We start from the raw sequence: 20,978 nt of genomic DNA, 5'->3' as shown, positions 1-20,978 counted from the left end.
GTGTGACACATCCTTTGTGGCATTTGTCAGAATGGTGGTACAGTTTGGTGCAAATTTGTCATCGTTAACCCACCTTACAACTCACTTGAACTTCTGAGTTCTGGGCTTTCTTTCGCATGAGTTGCGTCAATACAAAGGACTGTCATAGCCACATTTGAACCAAGTTACAAACTTCTGCATTACAATGGGAGACAATTTCAATATTTAGAAAAAGTGATCATGAACTGTATTGTGCAGTTTATTGAACCACTCTCCTTGTATATTAATGAAGGTCTCCCAGAAATTTCCTTTTATAAAGAAATGGAAATTATTTCTGCATGACAATTTCTGTTATTCCATGAATGAATTTTTGCACAGACAGTATGTACGTGGTTTGGTTACATTTACCATATTTTGTTTTAGATTAATGTTTTAAAAAACAGTTACAGTATAGCTCCTTTTCAACGAATCTCTGGGGTCCCAAATACTTCTTTCCTTAAGCAGGGATTTTCCTTAAATTGGGGCTTTGTCTATGATTGTGGAATTAGTGATCCAGAATTGCTATTCAAGTATGTTTAGACAGACACTGTCATCCCAGCTGGTACACGTTTGTTAGAATTAATTCATTTATGCTCAAAGAGGCAAAGTAGATCCTGACAGTATCAATTCCTTGCACAGCAGCTGCAAAACTTGGCGCACAGTCATTCCCCCTTTTCTTCTTCTTTGCTGTCACTATCACGTCCTAGTGGTTGGTTGGTTGGTTGTTTTGGGGAAGGAGACCAGACAGCGTGGTCATCGGTCTCATCGGATTAGGGAAGGATGGGGAGGGAAGTCGGCCGTGCCCTTTCAGAGGAACCATCCCGGCATTTGCCTGGAGTGATTTAGGGAAATCACGGAAAACCTAAATCAGGATGGCCGGACGCGGGATTGAACCGTCGTCCTCCCGAATGCGAGTCCAGTGTCTAACCACTGCGCCACCTCGCTCGGTATATCACGTCCTACCTCATGAGTTCCTTCACAAGCATTTCATACATCTCACTTTCATCTTGGGTGTGGCAGTCAGTGTCATCATCACAAGAAACAAAGCCCTGAAATTTCACATTTTCAGGAACAACAAAAACATGTCAAAAAGATGTGTGGTGTTTTAAATGAAATTATTTTGTTCCTTAAGGGAAATAAAAAAAGGAGTTTTGATGGGGATCTGGATTAGATAGTAGGGAAAGGAAGAGGAGGAACAACAGGAGAACATGCACTGCAGAAAAGGTTGAAAGAGATGGCCACCAAGTAAGATTTTGCACAGAGCACAGTTCAATAAGTATAAATACTTTCTCCAAGAATCATGAATGATGATTTACTGTCCATCCAAAAAGTTCCAAGTTTGATTTTGTTTTTGGTATATTTTATGTCAGCACAGTAACTATGGTAAGAGCTAGAATTAACAACTGTAGAAAATACATGGGCATTCAATCATTCAGTTGTGAGCAGGCAATGTTACGTAACACATGTGCAGCCATTGTGTGTCAGTGTTATTGTGTCACAAATCACAATGCAGCAACATCTTTAAATCAAGTATTCAAGATATTCTCCAGAATGTTTTCAAATACAGAAGAGTCTGTGCAAAGTTTCTCCTGGACAACTTGACTATCAAACAAAAACGAGGACACACGGATACTTGCCACGACTTGATTGACGTGGCAATGCTTTTCTGGAAGAAATCATGATAGATGAGACTTCTTGTTATCAATATGACCCTACCACAGAATGACAAACAATAGAAATTCACATCAAGGATCAATGCTCCGACGACTTAACTGACTTTCAAACCAATGTGACGAACAACTTGATCATCATCCCAAAGGAGAACTTTTCTGGAATTTTCACAGTGTTGCATGAATGTTCTGTGCACTTCACTCAAATGGGCGGGGGCGAGGTGGAGACTACGTAAAACAGCTGAAGCATTAAAACCACCATCTTAACTTTTCTCTATTTTTTATTCACCCAGTGTCAAAACAGGTTTGGGCTGATGGGGTATGTGGAAGAGACCTGAAAACACAAAAAGGTTTCGGACTGATTATGTAATGATTTTTAAAAAAAAAAAAAAAAAAAAAAAAAAAAAAAGAGGGATTTCGAAACTCGATTTACATCTGTGAAACACATCCAGAAGCAGATGTGGACTCTGATTATAATTTATTTATCAGAATTTTCAGAAGGAATAGTCAAGGCAATAAAGGATCACGCAAAATGATAAAGGTAAGACACATGAGACATGGAATTACATTGACAAACAGAAAATACATAAAATTTTGCAAGTGAATCACATGAAAGGGAATACAAATGTCAAAAAAATGAAGATTGCAAGAAACAGCAAAGCAGGAATGACTAGCACACAAATGCAAAGCTGCAGAAGGGTGTCAGTATGGAAAAGATAGATGCTGAGTACAGAAAAATTGGTTAATTAAAGCTTCCAATACCACCAGTCTCCTTTGAACCATGACAGCAACAAAATGGTGGACAAAACAATGTGTATAACATATGACCCACACAAGAACTACAAACTCTTCCATGACACCACATTTGCTAACTTCACCAGCTCACAACCAAACTGTAACCTACCAAACTGTTAGCCTAGATCTCTCACTACATTGCAAATCAGTCTGTCACCACAAACTTCATTGCAAACAATAATATAGACACAATTAAGTCCATTAATATAAACTTTGGCCCTGCGATCATACATATTCAATATATTCGTGTGTGGTAAAAGTCAGTGCTTTATATTACATATACAACAATGGGAAATCCAAGGTAGAATAATGACAATATCATGAAAAGAATAGATTGCTACACACCATACAGCAGGGAGGACGAGTTGCAGGTAGGCACAACAAAAAGACTGTCAATGTCAAACAAGTTAGCTTCCAGCCAAAAGGTAACTGACACACGCTTGACCAATGCCATGGCAGCCTGCAACAGTGGCCATGTGTGTGTGAATTGCGTTTGTGTGTGTGTGTGTGTGTGTGTGTGTGTGTGTGTTTTGTCTAATTTGGGAGAAGGCCTCTTGTCAAAAGCTAACTTGTTTGACAGTCTTTTTGTTGTGCCTATCTACAACAACATCTCTGCTACATGGTGAATAGCATTCTATACTTTTCATAATATTCTCACTATATTCCATATATGGTAACGTAACAAGGTATCACATAAAATAAAAGAAATGCAAATAAAGTCCTAAGTGACTAATGTTCAGCTTAAATTTCTACAACGGTTACTAGCTGCCTCAAAAGATATCAAGATTTGCTGACTAACTACAACTACACCTACATCTAGACCTATTGTTATTATTCTATACTATATTGTCCCCACCGTATGTGCATGCCTCAGCAATCCTGAGTCTATGTGGGTGCTCATTGCAATTTTTAATAGATTATTCGCATTACACTTTAGTCATGCCTAACACTTCTTACTATGGAATTAACACTTGTTACTCTTCTACTTTACTCTTGAGATCTATTAACATTTCTCCAATATGGTACTAAGAGTATCCACTTATCTTAAATACTGATGACAAGGAGTTGCTTTCTTGATATGTAATGGGCTATCAGATTAATTGTAGTTCATAAATTTTGACTTTTATGATTGTTTGCAAATTACACACAAATATTGTCAGTGTTCTGATGAGCATCACGTTTTGGTTTGTGGGGCGCTCAACTGCATGGTTATCAGCTCCTGTACAAAGTCAAAATATTTTCACTGCCCAGTCTCACCATGATGATGAAATGATGAGGACAACACTTAGTCCCAGATGGAGAAAAATCCTCGAACAGGCCGGGAATCGAACCCAGGACCATGTGATACAGAGTCAATGTCAGTGTTATGTCTCTCTCTGTTTGCACTTGTATGATATCATACACCACAACTTCATCTGATAGCAGAAGGTTCAACAGCGAGAGAGAGAGAGAGAGAGAGAGAGAGAGAGAGAGAGAGAGAGAGAGAGAGAGAGGGGGGGGGGGGCAGGCTTATGGAGAAAAGACACACAGCTGTATAAATATACAGATATCAGATGAAAAGCCATTACTAAGACAATAAGGAAAGGCTTAATGGTGGCAGGAATACTTAAAACGTCTATGCAAAGGAAACAAATCTAAGACAATATTACTGACAGGGCATTGGAAGCAGATGTAAAAGTATGCTTATGATTTCAACGGCTTTTCTGTTGCACGCTGCTGGTGGTAATGGTTTGTGCAATGAATCATGGGAAGTTGACATGATGAATCATGAGGTAGACGTTGTTGTTGTGGTCTTCAGTCCAGAGACTGGTTTGATGCAGCTCTCCATGCTACTCTATCCTGTGCAAGCTTTTTCATCTCCCAGTACCTACTGCAACCTACACCCTTCTGAATCTGCTTAGTGTATTCATCTCTTGGTCTCCCTCTACGATTTTTACCCTCCACGCTGCCCTCCAATACTAAATTGGTGATCCCTTGATGCCTCAGAACATGTCCTACCAACCGATCCCTTCTTCTGGTCAAGTTGTGCCACAAACTTCTCTTCTCCCCAATCCTATTCAATACTTCCTCATTAGTTATGTGATCTCCCATCTAATCTTCAGCATTCTTCTGTAGCACCACATTTTGAAAGCTTCTATTCTCTTCTTGTCCAAACTATTTATCATCCATGTTTCACTTCCATACATGGCTACACTCCATACAAATACTTTCAGAAATGACTTCCTGACACTTAAATCTATACTCGATGTTAACAAATTTCTCTTCTTCAGAAATGCTTTCCTTGCCATTGCCAGTCTACATTTTATATCCTCTCTACTTCGACCATCATCAGTTATTTTGCTCCCCAAAACACTACTTTAAGTGCCTCATTTCCTAATCTAATTCCCTCAGCATCACCCGACTTAATTAGACTACATTCCATTATCCTTGTTTTGCTTTTGTTGATGTTCATCTTATATCCTCCTTTCAAGACACTGTCCATTCCATTCAACTGCTCTTCCAAGTCCTTTGCTGTCTCTGACAGAATTACAATGTCATCGGCGAACCTCAAAGTTTTTATTTCTTCTCCATGAATTTTAATACCTACTCCGAATTTTTCTTTTGTTTCCTTTACTGCTTGCTCAATATACAGATTGAATAACATCGGGGAGAGGCTGCAACCCTGTCTCACTCCTTTCCCAACCACTGCTTCCCCTTCATGTCCCTCGACTCTTATAACTGCCATCTGGTTTCTGTACAAATTATAAATAGCCTTTCGCTCCCTGTATTTTACCCCTGCCACCGTCAGAATTTTAAAGAGATTATTCCAGTCAACATTGTCAAAAGCTTTCTCTAAGTCTACAAATGCTAGAAACGTAGGTTTGCCTTTCCTTAATCTTTCTTCTAAGATAAGTCGTAAGGTCAGTATTGCCTCACGTGTTCCAGTGTTTCTACGGAATCCAAACTGAACTTTCCCGAGGTTGGCTTCTACTAGTTTTTCCATTCGTCTGTAAAGAATTTGTGTTAGTATTTTGCAGCTGTGACTTATTAAACTGATAGTTCGGTAATTTTCACATCTGTCAACACCTGCTTTCTTTGGGATTGGAATTATAATATTCTTCTTGAAGTCTGAGGGTATTTCGCCTGTCTCATACATCTTGCTCACCAGATGGTAGAGTTTTGTCAGGACTGGCTCTCCCAAGGCCGTCAGTAGTTCCAATGGAATGTTGTCTACTCCGGGGGCCTTGTTTCGACTCAGATCTTTCAGTGCTCTGTCAAACTCTTCACGCAGTATCATATCTCCCATTTCATCTTCATCTACATCCTCTTCCATTTCCATAATATTGTCCTCAAGTACATCGCCCTTGTATAGACCCTCTATACACTCCTTCCACCTTTCTGCTTTCCCTTCTTTGCTTAGAACTGGGTTTCCATCTGAGCTCTTGATATTCATACAAGTCGTTCTCTTATCTCCAAAGGTCTCTCTAATTTTCCTGTAGGCAGTATCTATCTTACCCCTAGTGAGATAGGCCTCTACATCCTTACATTTGTCCTATAGCCATCCCTGCTTAGCCATTTTGCACTTCCTGTCGATCTCATTTTTGAGACGTTTGTATTCCTTTTTGCCTGCTTCATTTACTGCATTTTTATATTTTCTCCTTTCATCAATTAAATTCAATATCTCTTCTGTCACCCAAGGATTTCTACTAGCCCTCGTCTTTTTACCTACTTGATCCTCTGCTGCCTTTGCTACTTCATCCCTCAAAGCTACCCATTCTTCTTCTACTGTATTTCTTTCCCCCATTCCTGTCAATTGTTCCCTTATGCTCTCCCTGAAACTCTGTACAATCTCTGGTTCTTTCAGTTTACCCAGGTCCCATCTCCTTAAATTCCCACCTTTTTGCAGTTTCTTCAGTTTTAATCTACAGGTCATAACCAATAGATTGTGGTCAGAGTCCACATCTGCCCCTGGAAATGTCTTACAATTTAAAACCTGGTTCCTAAATCTCTGTCTTACCATTATATAATCTATCTGATACCTTTTAGTATCTCCAGGGTTCTTCCATGTATACAACCTTCTTTCATGATTCTTAAACCAAGTGTTAGCTATGATTATGTTGTGCTCTGTGCAAAATTCTACCAGGCGGCTTCCTCTTTCATTTCTTAGCCCCAATCCATATTCACCTACTATGTTTCCTTCTCTCCCTTTTCCTACACTCGAATTCCAGTCACCCATGACTATTAAATTTTCGTCTCCCTTCACTATCTGAATAATTTCTTTTATCTCATCATACATTTCTTCAATTTCTTCGTCATCTGCAGAGCTAGTTGGCGTATAAACTTGTACTACTGTAGTAGGTGTGGGCTTCGTATCTATCTTGGCCACAATAATGCGTTCACTATGCTGTTTGTAGTAGCTTACCCGCATTCCTATTTTCCTATTCATTATTAAACCTACTCCTGCATTACCCCTATTTGATTTTGTGTTTATAACCCTGTAGTCACCTGACCAGAAGTCTTGATCCTCCTGCCACCGAACTTCACTAATTCCCACTATATCTAACTTCAACCTATCCATTTCCCTTTTTAAATTTTCTAACCTACCTGCCCGATTAAGGGATCTGACATTCCACGCTCCGATCCGTAGAACGCCAGTTTTCTTTCTCCTGATACCGACATCCTCTTGAGTAGTCCCCGCCCGGAGATCCGAATGGGAGACTATTTTACCTCCGGAATATTTTACCCAAGAGGACGCCATCATCATTTAATCATACAGGAAAGCTGCATGCCCTCGGGAAAAATTACGGCTGTAGTTTCCCCTTGCTTTCAGCCGTTCGCAGTACCAGCACAGCAAGGCCGTTTTGGTTATTGTTACAAGGCCACATCAGTCAATCATCCAGACTGTTGCCCTTGCAACTACTGAAAAGGCTGCTGCCCCTATTCAGGAACCACATGTTTGTCTGGCCTCTCAACAGATACCCCTCCATTGTGGTTGCACCTACGGTACGGCTATCTGTATCGCTGAGGCACGCAAGCCTCCCCACCAATGGCAAGGTCCATGGTTCATGGGGGGGGGGGGGGGGGGGGGGGGGGGAGGGGGGGGGGAGGTAGACGTAGCTAGTCAATAATATTTTCATTCATAATTTCTTATTTTCATAAATAAAGTTAGCTGATATTTTGTTCTATTCAGTTAGAATTTAAGAACACTGTCAAAATTTTCATCAAAATTGGAAACAAGAAACACAAAGAGGCTATTACAATGACAAAATGTATATCTTGGGCTATGTTATACATCAATACATTATGGCAACTGCATTCTTCTGCTGAGATTCATTGGCTTCACCAACTAAAAGCAAACAAACACATTATAACCAATCTATGCTTCTGGCTACACTGTAGGTAAGTCTATGCACACAGCTAGTTTCTTTCCATTCACATTCATTGGCTTTGCCAACTCATAACCAAAGAGTCACATTTCAAACTAACCCAAGTCTCGGACTATGCTAAAGGTCAATCTGTCAGCACAACTAGTTTTTGTCAATCACCAAGGAAATATGAAAATCAGTAATGGACCTTAAAATTCACACTAACACTCTACACCTCGAAAACAAACGTAATCAATTTATATCTTCTACCAAAGGAAACCATTAGATTCAACAATTCTCATTGGCTACTGTATACTGTATCCCCACTGGCTATGACAAATGTCAACGAATTGCCAACCTCACCATGCAAAGCATAGGCTGCCGACACCATAAGTGCACTTGACAATGCGATGGGTGATAGGATCCTATGAGAAACAAATGACTGAGCACTGAAGGATCTAACTCTATACAAGATACCCGAGTAGATGGTATTATCCTCAGAATTATTCATATCCTTAGGAGAACATATCATGACAAAACTATTCTGCCTAGCGTGTAAGATATATAAGTCTGACGAAAGACCTTCAGACTTCAAGAAGGATGTAATAACTTCAATTCAATAAGAAGTAGTCACTGATAAGTGTGAATATTACTGAACAGTAAGTTTAATAAGTCATAGTTGCAAAAGACTGACACAAAGTACTCAGACATTCAGAAGAATGGAGACTAGTAGAATCCAGCCTCAAGGATGAACAATTTCGGTTCTGGAGAAATGAAACAATACAAAAGGCAACTCTAAAACTATGACATACCACAGAAAATATGATGAAGAAACGCTTATCTACATTTAAAGCATTAGTAAATTTAGAGAAAGATTTCAACAGTCAGGATTAGAATAAACCCTATGCCAGTCTGGGGTCTCAGGATAAAATACAGGGAGCAAATGGTTATCTATAATTGGTACAGAAATCAGACTGAAGAGTATGGACAGTAGGCAGTCACAGACTATAAATCACAAAAGCTTTCATGATTTACCTCTCTGCTGAAAAAATTATGCAACTCTCTTTCTGGGAAACTGCTGACTAACACCTATAACAGCTTCTCCCATTGCCATACAAGCTACGGCATTCTTCTATGGGGTAATTCTCCAGCAGCCAGAAAAAAATTTATTAGGCAGAAGCATAGCAATAGGAGCATCCGTAGGCCTTATTTCAAAGAATTAAAGATAATGACAGTCCCGTCTCTTTTTATATTTAGCTACCTATTGTACATAACAGAAAACCTTACCAGTTACAACCTCAGGCAGTTCATTCATAATCATATTTGTCAAGCCTTAAAGATAGATATACCTAAAACCTGACTTACAAAAACACATCACGCATATGTAGGAATAAAGCTTTTCAACGAATTAGCTAAGGAGGCACATGCTGCCTCTCTTAATATTTTGAAAAATAAGACCTAAAAGTTGCTGAAATAGAAAGCTCTTTATACTCTTAAAGAATCTGAAAACTATTCAAAAGTAGAACTGATGTACTAAATAACTCATAATACTGTTTGTTTGTACCTTCTTTCTATGCTTTTTTGTTTCCAGTACCTTTTCTTACGTATACAATGAATAAGTAATTAAATAATGTTCAGCTCATATTTTAGTACTAACCACATTGGAAGGAATTAGGTAAATTTGCCAATGACATTGTAATTCTCACAGACATGGAAGAGGGCCTGGGAGATCAGTTAATGGGAAGGATATGGTCTTGAAAAGAGATTATAAGATGATTATCATTAAAAGTAAAACAAGAGCGATGTAGGGGGAGGAGATTAGTGTTGAACATCATGTCAAGGTCATCACAGATGGAGCATAAGCTCAGATTAGAGAAGGATGGAGAAGGAAGTCAGCCCTGGTCTTTCAAAATTATCATCCCAGTATTTGCCTTAAATGGTTTACGAAATTTATGGAATACCTAAATCAGGATGGCCGGACATGGGTTTGAACTGTCGTCCTACCAAATGCAAGTTCAGTACGCTAATCACTGTGTTACCTCGCTCGGTAAAAGGCAATCCTGAAGGAGTCTGGTTATGGAATAAGATTCTTGAAAGCAGTAGCTGAAGTTTACTATTTGGGTAACAAAACAGCTGACAATGGCAGAAGTAGGGAGAGTATAGAAGATATACTCATCATGACATGAAAAGTTTTCCTGGAAAAGAGAAACATGTTAATATCTAATATAAATTTAAATGTTGTGAAATCATTTTTGAAGGTATTTTGCCTGGAATGTAGTAGCCATGTGTGGAAGTGAAACATGGAAAATATGAAGCACACAAAAGAAAAGAAGAGATTTTGAAACATGGTGCAATAGGAGAATGCAGATGTTTAGATGAGCAGATAACTAACCAAGATGTACTGAATCAAACTGGAGAGAAAGTATAACTGCAATATCTAGAGTCAGACCTGGTAGAAAGATCAAATTTGTTTTAAAATACTCTTAATTGTATAGGCTATTAGATAAAAGAAAAATTATGTTGGCTTTTTAACCTGTTTAATAGTTATCTAATTTTTAAAGTAATATTAATTAGATTTTAAAAATAAAAAGTACCAAGTGACTTAGACACCGAAAATAAGTTTTTGTCTTCTTGGAGTAACAATGTATGCTTGGATTTTGTTTTGTTACTCCTGTGTTTTGAAGTAAAAAAATTATTACAGTGTTAAATAGTGCTTAGATAGTATTTTATTAAGTTTATTCGAACTTTCAGTAAGTACTGTTACTTAGTTTACAGACATTCTTTTCCAATATCCTATAAAAGTAACCAGAACAGTAATCAGACCAAAAGTGAAATCAGTATGTCAGATATTCAAACCTGTAGCGTAGAGTTATTTAAAAAATCTGACTGTTTCCAAACAACCTACACACCTTCAAAAAAGTTACAACCGGTATCTGAATTGAGTGAGAAAGAAAAAGATTTGATCCACTTACGATCTGGAATTAATCTGTGTGAATTTAAGAATATATGTTCACACCACAGCTACTACTTTTTAAAAAACACAAAAAGCCCATCAAAAAATCGTTGAGAAGTGTAGGCTTGGATCTTTTTAAACAATTACTGACAAAAAATAGTAGCATAAAATCTGGACAAAAGCTTTGCTCAACATGCCATAACTTTTGTGAGGAAAAATTAAGAGTTGAAGTCAATGAAAGTGAAACAGATGATGAAGTCATGGTTGAATTAGAATCATTGGAATCCAGAAATGAATCCCTCGTACAAACAAACATTGCTCTTGATTATTTAGGTTTAACACCGATAAAGCTTCATGGCTTGTCAGAACAAAGTAAAGGGTCTTATTTTAAAAGGAAGGTTAGCAGTATTGAAAAGACTGCAAAAAAAGGCGGTTTAAAAAGCATTAAAATATGATGCACCAAGTTCTGATGATGAAGAAGATACAAGTGTGGTTGAGAAAGCAAAGGATTTTGATGTAATGATTTCTCTTATGAAAGAGAAGATTTCATCTGTTGGGAGGTCTAGAAAAATCCAGATTCTGACCTTGGCTCCAGATTCTTGGAGTCGAAATAAAGTGATGAAAGAATTTAATGTAAGTGAGTACATGGTGCAACAAGCTAGAAAGCTAAAATCTGAAAAGGGTATTTTGGAAACTCCTGGTCCAAAAAAAGGTAAAACTCTCTCTGAAAATACAGTAAGACTTGTAACAGATTTTTATGAAAAGGATGAAAGTTCCAGAGTGCTACCTGGAAAAGATAAAGTAAGTGTTCAAAAAAATGTGTACGTGCAAAAAAGACTCATTTTGTGTAACTTGAGAGAACTCTATTATTCTTTTAAATGGGAGAATCCCGAGGTAGAAGTAGGATTTTCAAAATTTTGTTTCTTGAGACCTAAATGGTGTATCCTTGCTGGTGCTGCAGGCACACACACTGTATGTGTATGCAGTATCAACCAGAACGTTAAACTATTACTGGATGCTGTAAAAATTGAAGAATCTTATAAAGATCTAATTAAGATGCTTGTGTGCAACACGGAAAATCAAAACTGCAGGCTACATCATTGCGAAAGCCGTCCTGCAAATACTGCACTAACTGAGTACTTAACTGAAAAACTAAGTGAAGTTTATGATTTAGAAGAAGAAATTGTAATCAGTCAGTGGGTTAACACAGACAGGGCAGAAATGATCAAACAGTCTATCAGTGTTGAAGACTACATTTCTTTATTGGTTAGGTCATTGGAAAAGCTCACCCCGCACTCGTTTATAGCAAAATCCCAATCAGCAGCTTTTAAAAGATTGAAAGAAGACCCACCACCCAAAACAGCAATTATTGTGATGGATTTCAGTGAAAATTATTCCTTTGTTATACAAAATGAGATCCAAAGTTACCACTGGAATAGACGTGGTTGTAATCTACACCCAGTTGGAGTTTTTCTAAGAAATGAGGAAAACAATATTTTTGTTTCCAACCACTGTTTTATTAGTGATGACCAAGAACATGACACTGGTTTTGTTAACTTTGTACAAAAAGAAATTACAAAGTGGCTGCCATTACATCATACTGACATTGACTCAGTTCACTACTTTACAGATGGTTGTTCTGGGCAGTACAAAAATAGAAACAGTTTCAAAAATTTGACTGAACACTTGAGAGACTTTAATTTGAATGCCCAACACTCTTTTTTTGCAACAAGTCATGGGAAGTCAATTTGTGATGGCCTAGGAGGAACTATTAAAAGAATTTTAGGGAAAGCCAGTCTACAGCTTTCAGACGAAGAACAAATAATGACAGCAATCGATGTGTACAAGTTTTGTGAAAAAAATATTGAAAACATTCATTTTCACTTTATTGACAAAAAAGAAGCTGATTTGCTACGGTTAAAACTGGAAAACCGTTTTTCAGCAACCCTAAACATTCCTGGAACAAGAAGTTTTCATAACTTCAAACCACTTCCAACAAACAACCTTGAAATTAGAAGGACTACAGATAGTGCAAAACCCTCCTTAGTCTTTTCTTTCCATTCTTCTTCTGATTGGGTTCGTGTTGAACCATCCATAAATAGCTATGTGGCAGCAAATTATGATGGTAACTGGTACTTTGGACTGGTAAAAACAATATTCAATGATGAAGAAGATGCAGAAATTCTATTTCTACATCCTTCAGGACCAGCTGCATCATTTTATTGGCCTAAAAGAGAAGATTCTTGTATAGTGCCTTTGGAGCACATAGTCTGTGTAGTAGATGCACCTCAATCAAGCGACACTGGAAGAATGTATTACTTCAAAAAAGACTGTATCAAAAGAACTGAAAGCTCTTGGATGAAGTGGAAAAACAGTTTGAATCAGCATTAATGTTTAATTAAAAAGACAAAATTACTCAAAAAATTCAATGTTTCAAGCAATCAGTTGGGTTATACATAAGTGTCGTAAGTACACTATCTTTGTACATAATTCTAATGTAATCTACTATAATTAATAAACATGTTAAAAAGCCGTCATTATTTTTGTTTTATCAAGTAGCCTATATGTTTAAGAGTAAATTAAAACAAATTTGAGCATTCTATCACGTCTGAGACTCTAGATATTGCAATTCTTATAAAACAAAACATCCGTAAAAAAAAAAAAAAAAAAAAAAAATCATAGAAAATATTAATATATTTTAATAGTATCATTTTTATCTTCAAATATGTATAATAAATAAACTTGCTGCAAAAATTCATAATGTTATCTAAAAGAATTTTTAAGATGAGCAATTTTAAAGTTTTGAATACAAATTAAATTTACCATTTCCGAAGGTTTGGAAAACGCAAAACATAATAACTTTAAAAATTTATTTTAAAAAACTATAAGAGATACAGCAAAAAAAATTTGCAGGTGTTGTGAGGATGGTTTTAGAAGCATTTGAGCCAAATTTCATGAAAATCTAAAGAGGTGGGTGTAAAATTTATTTTTTATTGGGTGATTTGATATGGAATGACCCTTTGGTCATCCATTCAAAGTGACCTACTCAGTACAAACAGCACTGAACCTGCTTGCATGGAACAAATCTATAAATTTATAAACAGTATAGCATCATTTCAGCAGCCCCACACAAGAGAACATGACTATAAATTATAACACATACTGCTCCCCTACTGTACATAGTAAGACAATGATCTCATTTCCAGGATCACGTACATACTTAGGTTTCTTTTCATCTATTGGATAAATAGTGATAGTAGTAGTAGTAACAATAATATATCCATACCATAGCAAAAGAGGGAGCAAATCTATACGATACCAGGCAACAAATGGTATTGCTATTAGTTGCGTAATTTGAACATACCATCAACCGAATTCAATACAGTGGCATTTCCAAACTGCTGAACAGTGGAGTAAAAAATACAAACACGCCCCATATAAATTCCGCATTATTTTCCTTAATGTCGTCGACCTAAAAGTACGGATTGTAGTGTATCTTATGACATTTACTCGCTTCGCCAGATTACTTAAATCGTTAAAGATTTTCTACGTGCTTCAATTAATAACTAAAATCACTGTTTGTTAGTTTAAATAGTGTTTCCTCCGCTCTGTTTACAAAACATAAGTGTATACCAACATCTACAGATTGAAATTCGTTGTCGTCCGCCCGTTGGTATTGCCCAGTGATATCGGTATTACAGCAACAAAATCGAATAACATCCAAGCAAATGCCAACCACACTTTAATGGGAAATATTTGTTCATGTATTTTGGCTGCACCACGGATGTTATGAATACACGAATAGTGTTATTCTGGCGGTAAAAGCGTTCGACTACGGAATGTGTGTTCAGGTTTTGTTTTCTCCAACCCTTACTTATTTCTTGTTCAGCCCAGTTCATCATTTTCAGTACATTGTTTGGGCATATGACTTCACTCTCACTTTCTTAATCACGAATATCATTTAAAATATGGGAATAACTGACATAAATTTCCAGTAGGAATAGTTGTTGCAGCATTGTACCACAAAATATATTGCTATAGCACAACCCACTCAGCCCTCATTGTACATTTTTCCAACAAAAATTAATACGGCATAGTTGAGCTACTTTGCCCCTAGGAGGGAAATTATTCAATCCTGCCCAGCACCTGTACTAATAAACATTTTGGAATAGTTTGGATTCTGTCCAACAGTTTGGATTCTGTCCTACTACCTCATATGCTTGAGTTATTCTGTCACTCGCTATTTTGAATTTTTACTAATTTATTTTTGAGGTAATTTTCGTCAAAAAAGTGGTATTTTTATACCAGAAAACTACTCAAATTTACGGCAAATGACATTCTTTTATCTGTAGAAATTAGTTGTTGTCTAAATCACAACCACAAAATTGTAATCAACACGTTATTTATCACTGTGCAACCAAAAGCATCCATGGACGGTATTCACTGAGGAAAGCGAGAGAATCTGCACCACTGACGAAATGGATCAAAGTAGCTCCAGTGTATTTTCATTAGTTTGTTTTAGACTTCATTCAGGGAGGTGCGAATCTAATTAAGTTAAAAATTAGTACTGGTAAGAGATTAATGTTGTTGTAGTATGAAACAAGTGTAAATGGGATCTAGAACCTCGCCAAAATGCAGTTTACAGCACTGAAAAATCTGAAAAATGCCAGAAATCCTTAATAAACGGAAATCTTGCTTAAAAGTCACAAAATGCTTCAAAACCAGTGCCAGGTCCTAGTAAACAATTGAAGAGAAAATATCCAGACAATGCTTAATTATTGTATTGATGAAGATCTATTAGAACAACAAATTCTTGACGAAAGTTCAGATGGCGATTGACAGTCGTACAGAAGAAATCAAATGGAAGTGTTAGCAGCATGTACCGAAGATAAAGAGAGTCTATCAAAATCACATACGATACCGAAACCAATTAGCGAATAGACAGGCGTGTTTGTGGCTAGAAAGTGTGAAAATGAACATTACATTGGCGTTATTGAGAGCTTTATCGAAATGATGCAGTTGCAAATACCATAAAAACTAACTCTTGATGACTGGAAATGGCCTGTATATAGAGATGTACGTTTTCACAAATGAGATGGTGTAGTTAAAGGTATAAACCCTTCAAAATAGTTAAGTGAAAGTGGCATTTTTGGTTAATAATGATGAATTTATGCAAAACATTTTCCTGCAATAGTCACTGACATTTTGACATGCCAATATATCTAATGTAACATTGACCTTTTCTTTTATCACAAACAAACAAACACCATCCAAACAGGCCTTGAAGGTCCAACAGGACTAACTGGCCCCCGTGTCATCCTCGGCCCTTACCCATAACTGGATTCGGTACGGAGGGGTACGTGGTCAGCACACCACATTCCTGTCTACTGTCATCTTTGTGACCAGCGCCGCTACTTCTAAATCAAGTAACTTCTTAATTGGCCTCACAAAGGGCTGGATGCAAGCCACTTGCAACAGCACTCAGCAGACCTAGACAGTGACCCATCCAAGACCTAGCCAAGCCCTACAGCACTTAACTTGATTTGACAGGAGCTGATGTTACTGCTGCAGCAAGGCTGTTGGCTCTTTCACAAAACAAAAAAAACACTAAATGTTATTCATGTTGGTACTTCTTTGACATATTACATATAAAAAATTGCAGTATCCTTCTAGGGGCTACTTTGCTACAATTTTAAAACATTATAAAATATAAAAAAATAAATCTTTCGTGTCTTTGAATGTTACTAGATACGTTTACATCCTTTTAGAATAGATCAGTCTCATGAACCATAGACCTTGCCGCTGGTGTGGAGGCATGCGTGCCTCAGCGTTACAGATAGCCGTAACGTAGGTGCAACCACAACGGAGAGGTGTCTGTTGAGAGGCCAGACAAACGTGTGGTTCCTGAAGAGGGGCAGCAGCATTTTCAGTAGTTGCAGGGGCAACAGTCTAGATGATTGACTGATCTGGCCTTGTAACACTAACCAAAACGGCCTTGCTGTGCTGGTGCTGCGAATGGCTGAAAGCAAGGGGAAACTACAGCCGTAATTTTTCCCAAGGGCATGCAGCTTTGCTATATGGTTAAATGATGATGGCGTCCTCTTGGGTAAAATATTCCAGAGGTAAAATAATCCCCCATTCGAATCTCCGGGCGGGGACTACTCAAACGACGTTGTTATCAGGAGAAATAAAACTGGCATTCTACGGATCGGAGCATGGAATGTCAGGTCCCTTAATCGGGCAGGTAGGTTAGAAAATTTAAAAAGGAAAATGGATAGGTTAAAGTTAGATATACTGGGAATTAGCGAAGTTCGGTGGCAAGAGGAACAAGACTTTTGGTCAGGAGTAGATTTAATAATGATTAAAAAAATAGGAGTGCAGGTAAGCTACTACAAACAGCATACTGAACGCATTATTGTGGCCAAGATAGACACGAAGTCCACGCCTACTACAGTAGTACAAGTTTATATGCCAACTAGCTCTGCAGATGACGAAGAAATTGAAGAAATGTATGATGAGATAAAAGAAATTATTCAGATAGTGAAGGGAGACGAAAATTAATAGTCATGGGTGACTGGAATTCGAGTGTAGGAAAAGGAAGAGAAGGGAATGTAGTAGGTGAATATGGATTGGGGGTACGAAATGCAAAAGGAAGCCGCCTGGTAGAATTTTGCACAGAGCATAACTTAGTCATAGTTAACACTTGGTTCAATAAACATAAAAAAAGATTGTATACGTGGAAGGAGCGTGGACATACTAACAGGTTTCAGATAGGTTATATAATGGTAAGACAGAGATTTAGGGACCAGGTTATTAATTGTAAGACATTTCCAGGGGCAGATGTGGACTCTGAACACAGTCTATTGATTATGAACTGTAGATTAAAATTGAAGAAGCTGCAAAAAGGTGGGAATTTAAGGAGATGGGACCTGGATAAACTGACTAAACCAGAGGTTGTACAGAGTTTCAGGGAGAGCATAAGGGAACAACTGACAGGAATGGGGGAAAGATATACAGTAGAAGAAGAAGAATTGGTAGCTTTGAGGGATGAAGTAGTGAAGGCAGCAGAGGATCAAGTAGGTAAAAAGACGAGGGCTAGTAGGGATCCTTGGGTGACAGAAGAAATATTGAATTTAATTTAATAAAGAAGAAAATTTAAAAATCAGTAAATGAAGCAGGCAAAAAGGAATACAAACGACTCAAAAATGAGATCGACAGGAAGTGCAAAATGGCTAAGCAGGGATGGCTAGAGGACAAATGTAAGGATGTAGAGGCCTATCTCACTAGGGGTAAGATAGATACTGCCTACAGGAAAATTAAAGAGACCTTGGGAGATAAGATAACGACTTGGATGAATATCAAGAGCTCAGATGGAAACCCAGTTCTAAGCAAAGAAGGGAAAGCAGAAAGGTGGAAGGAGTGTATAGAGGGTCTATACAAGGGCGATGTACTTCAGGGCAATATTATGGAAATGGAAGAGGATGTAGATGAAGATGAAATGTGAGATATGATACTGCATGATGAGTTTGACAGAGCACTGAAAGACCTAAGTCGAAACAAGGCCCCCGGAGTAGACAACATTCCATTAGAACTACTGACAGCCTTGGGAGAGCCAGTCCTGACAAAACTCTACCATCTGGTGGGCAAATTGTATGAGACTGGCGAAATACCCTCATACTTCAAGAAGAATATAATTAATCCAATCCCAAAAAAAGCAGGTGTTGACATATGTGAAAATAACCGGACTATCAGTTTAATAAGTCATTGATGCGAAATACTAGCGCGAATTCTTTACAGGCGAATGGAAAACAGGCAGAAGCCGACCTTGGGGAAGATCAGTTTGGATTCCGTAGAAGTATTGGAACTCATGAGGCAGTACTGACCCTACGACTTATTTTAGAAGCTAGATTAAGGAAAGGCAAACCTGCGTTTATAGCATATGTAGACTTAGAGAAAGCTTATGACAATGTTGACTGGAATATTCTCTTTCAAATTCTGAAAGTGGCAGGGGTAAAATACAGGGATTGAAAGGCTATTTACTATTTGTACAGAAACCAGATGGCAGTTATAAGATTCGAGGGGCACGAAAGGGAAGCAGTGGTTGGGAAGGGAGTGAGACAGGGTTGTAGCCTCTCCCCAATGTTATTCAATCTGTATATTGAGCAAGCAGTAAAGGAAACAAAACAAAAATTCGGAGTAGATATTAAAATCCGTGGAGAACAAATAAAAACTTTGAGGTTCGCCAATGACATTATAATTCTGTCAGAGACAGTAAAGGACTTGGAAGAGCAGTTAAACGGAATGGACAGTGTCTTGAAAGGAGGATATAAGGTGAACATCAACAAAAGCAAAACGAGGATAATGGAATGTAGTCGAATTAAGTCGGGTGATGATGAGGAATTAGATTAGAAAATGAGACACTTAAAGTAGTAAAGTAGTTTTGTTATTTGGGGAGCAAAATAGCTGTTAATGGTCGAAGTAGAGAGGATATAAAATGTAAACTGGCTATGGCAAGGAAAGCGTTTCTGAAGAAGAGAAATTTGTTGACATCGAGTATAGATTTAAGTGCCAGGAAGTCGTTTCTGAAAGTATTTATATTGAGTGTTGTCATGTATGGAAGTGAAACATGGACGATAAACAGTTTGGACAAGAAGAGAATAGAAGTTTCCGAAATGTGGTGCTACAGATTAATGCTGAAGATTACATGGGTAGATCACATAATTAATGAGGAGGTATTGAATAGATTTGGGGAGAAGAGGAGTTTGTGGCACAACTTGACTAAAAGAAGGGATCGGTTGATAGGACATGTTCTGAGGCATCAAGGGATCACCAATTTAGTGTTGGAGGGCAGCATGGAGGGTAAAAATCGTAGAGGGAGACCTAGAGATGAATACACTAAGCAGCTTCAGAAGGATGTAGGCTACAGTAGGTACTGGGAGATGAAGCAGCTTGTACAGGATAGAGTAGCATGGAGAGCTGCATCAAAGCAGTCTCTGGACTGAAGACCACAGAAACAACAATCTCATTTTTATAAGTCATGTAATTAAACTACTATGCATTACGTGGTTTTATTTCAAAAACTGTTCAAAAGTGCAGCAAAGTAACTCCACTTTGTGGTGACTTGTATTCTTCATTGAAATTCATTTACGCCAGAAAATACATAAATATATTTTACACACATCTTTCTCAAATTACAAGACGTACTACACCAGATTAAAAAACAATTAAGCACCAGCAATTGTACATAAGCACACATTCGTTTATTATTTTCGTTTGTCTTCAACATTTTTTCCACTAACTGATTTAAATTCGTTGGTTTCCATGTTAGAAATTCTTTGTTGAAACGTCTTCACTAAATGTGATGAAATATGAAAATTATTCACGTTACATTAATTTTGTTCACGGTCTATGTACAGCATTTAGCAGTTATGGAAGGATGTGAAGTAGCTTCATCGAATGTAAGTGAAGATTACAGTTGTTTTTGATCTCAGGGAATGCATTTCTTTTTCATCTTCTTTGACTGTCTGTAATTTTTGGTCAGTGTCAGTGTCCCACATTGTCATATTGAATATCACTGAGTGTTCTTGCTTCCTTTATAACTTTTTTCTTGTAAGAATGTGGTCTCCCTCAGTTTGGATTCGAAACTGCAGGTTTAAGAGCTCTTGCTATCCCTTGGTAGTCAATGAAACTATGATCAATTTTTCACTTCAATTTTAGTTTATTGCCATGAATTTTGGCCTATTATCTGGAAACTCTAAACAGGTTGTACATATTAATTAATCACACACACAGTCACTATGATATATATATATATATATATATATATATATATATATATATATATAATCAATTTTAAAAAATAAAAGAAAATAACTCAAGTTCCAAGTCAATAACTTCCAGGTTATATTTCTCGACATCTTACTGATAGCCTCGGAATAACTGGAGGTTTGCAGAATAACCACAACTATAAGGTCTTCTAAACCTATTGTTGCTACACTATTCTTCATTGCTCAGACCGTTATGTGCATGCCTCAGCAGTCCTGAGTCCACACATACCTCTCTACTTGTCCATAGCATTCTTTCTTTCTGTCTCTCCTTTTTTTAAAAACAAAAAAGTTTCTTCTCTGTGTATGTATGTATCCATGTATTATAAAGCTTTTCTTAATACATTTGTATGAGCACACCATTATCTAAAAT

At 37.4% G+C, this 20,978-nt stretch overlaps 1 protein-coding gene across 1 annotated transcript in view; it reads right to left on the bottom strand.

Annotated features, from left to right (window-relative positions):
• LOC124788187 (zinc finger protein 267-like) overlaps nt 1-14,383 on the bottom strand; it is a 53,415-nt gene extending 39,032 nt beyond the window's left edge. The window contains exon 1 of the mRNA XM_047255353.1: nt 14,146-14,383. The gene's annotated coding sequence lies outside the window, so the exon portion shown is untranslated. The remainder of the gene's footprint in view (nt 1-14,145) is intronic.
• Nucleotides 14,384-20,978: the final 6,595 nt, after the last annotated feature.

Source organism: Schistocerca piceifrons, chromosome 1 (assembly GCF_021461385.2).
Source record: "Schistocerca piceifrons isolate TAMUIC-IGC-003096 chromosome 1, iqSchPice1.1, whole genome shotgun sequence".
Taxonomy (NCBI): Eukaryota; Metazoa; Arthropoda; class Insecta; order Orthoptera; family Acrididae; genus Schistocerca; species Schistocerca piceifrons.
The sequence above is the reverse complement of the archived record's forward strand: the minus strand, read 5'-3'. Positions and strand labels throughout refer to the sequence as shown.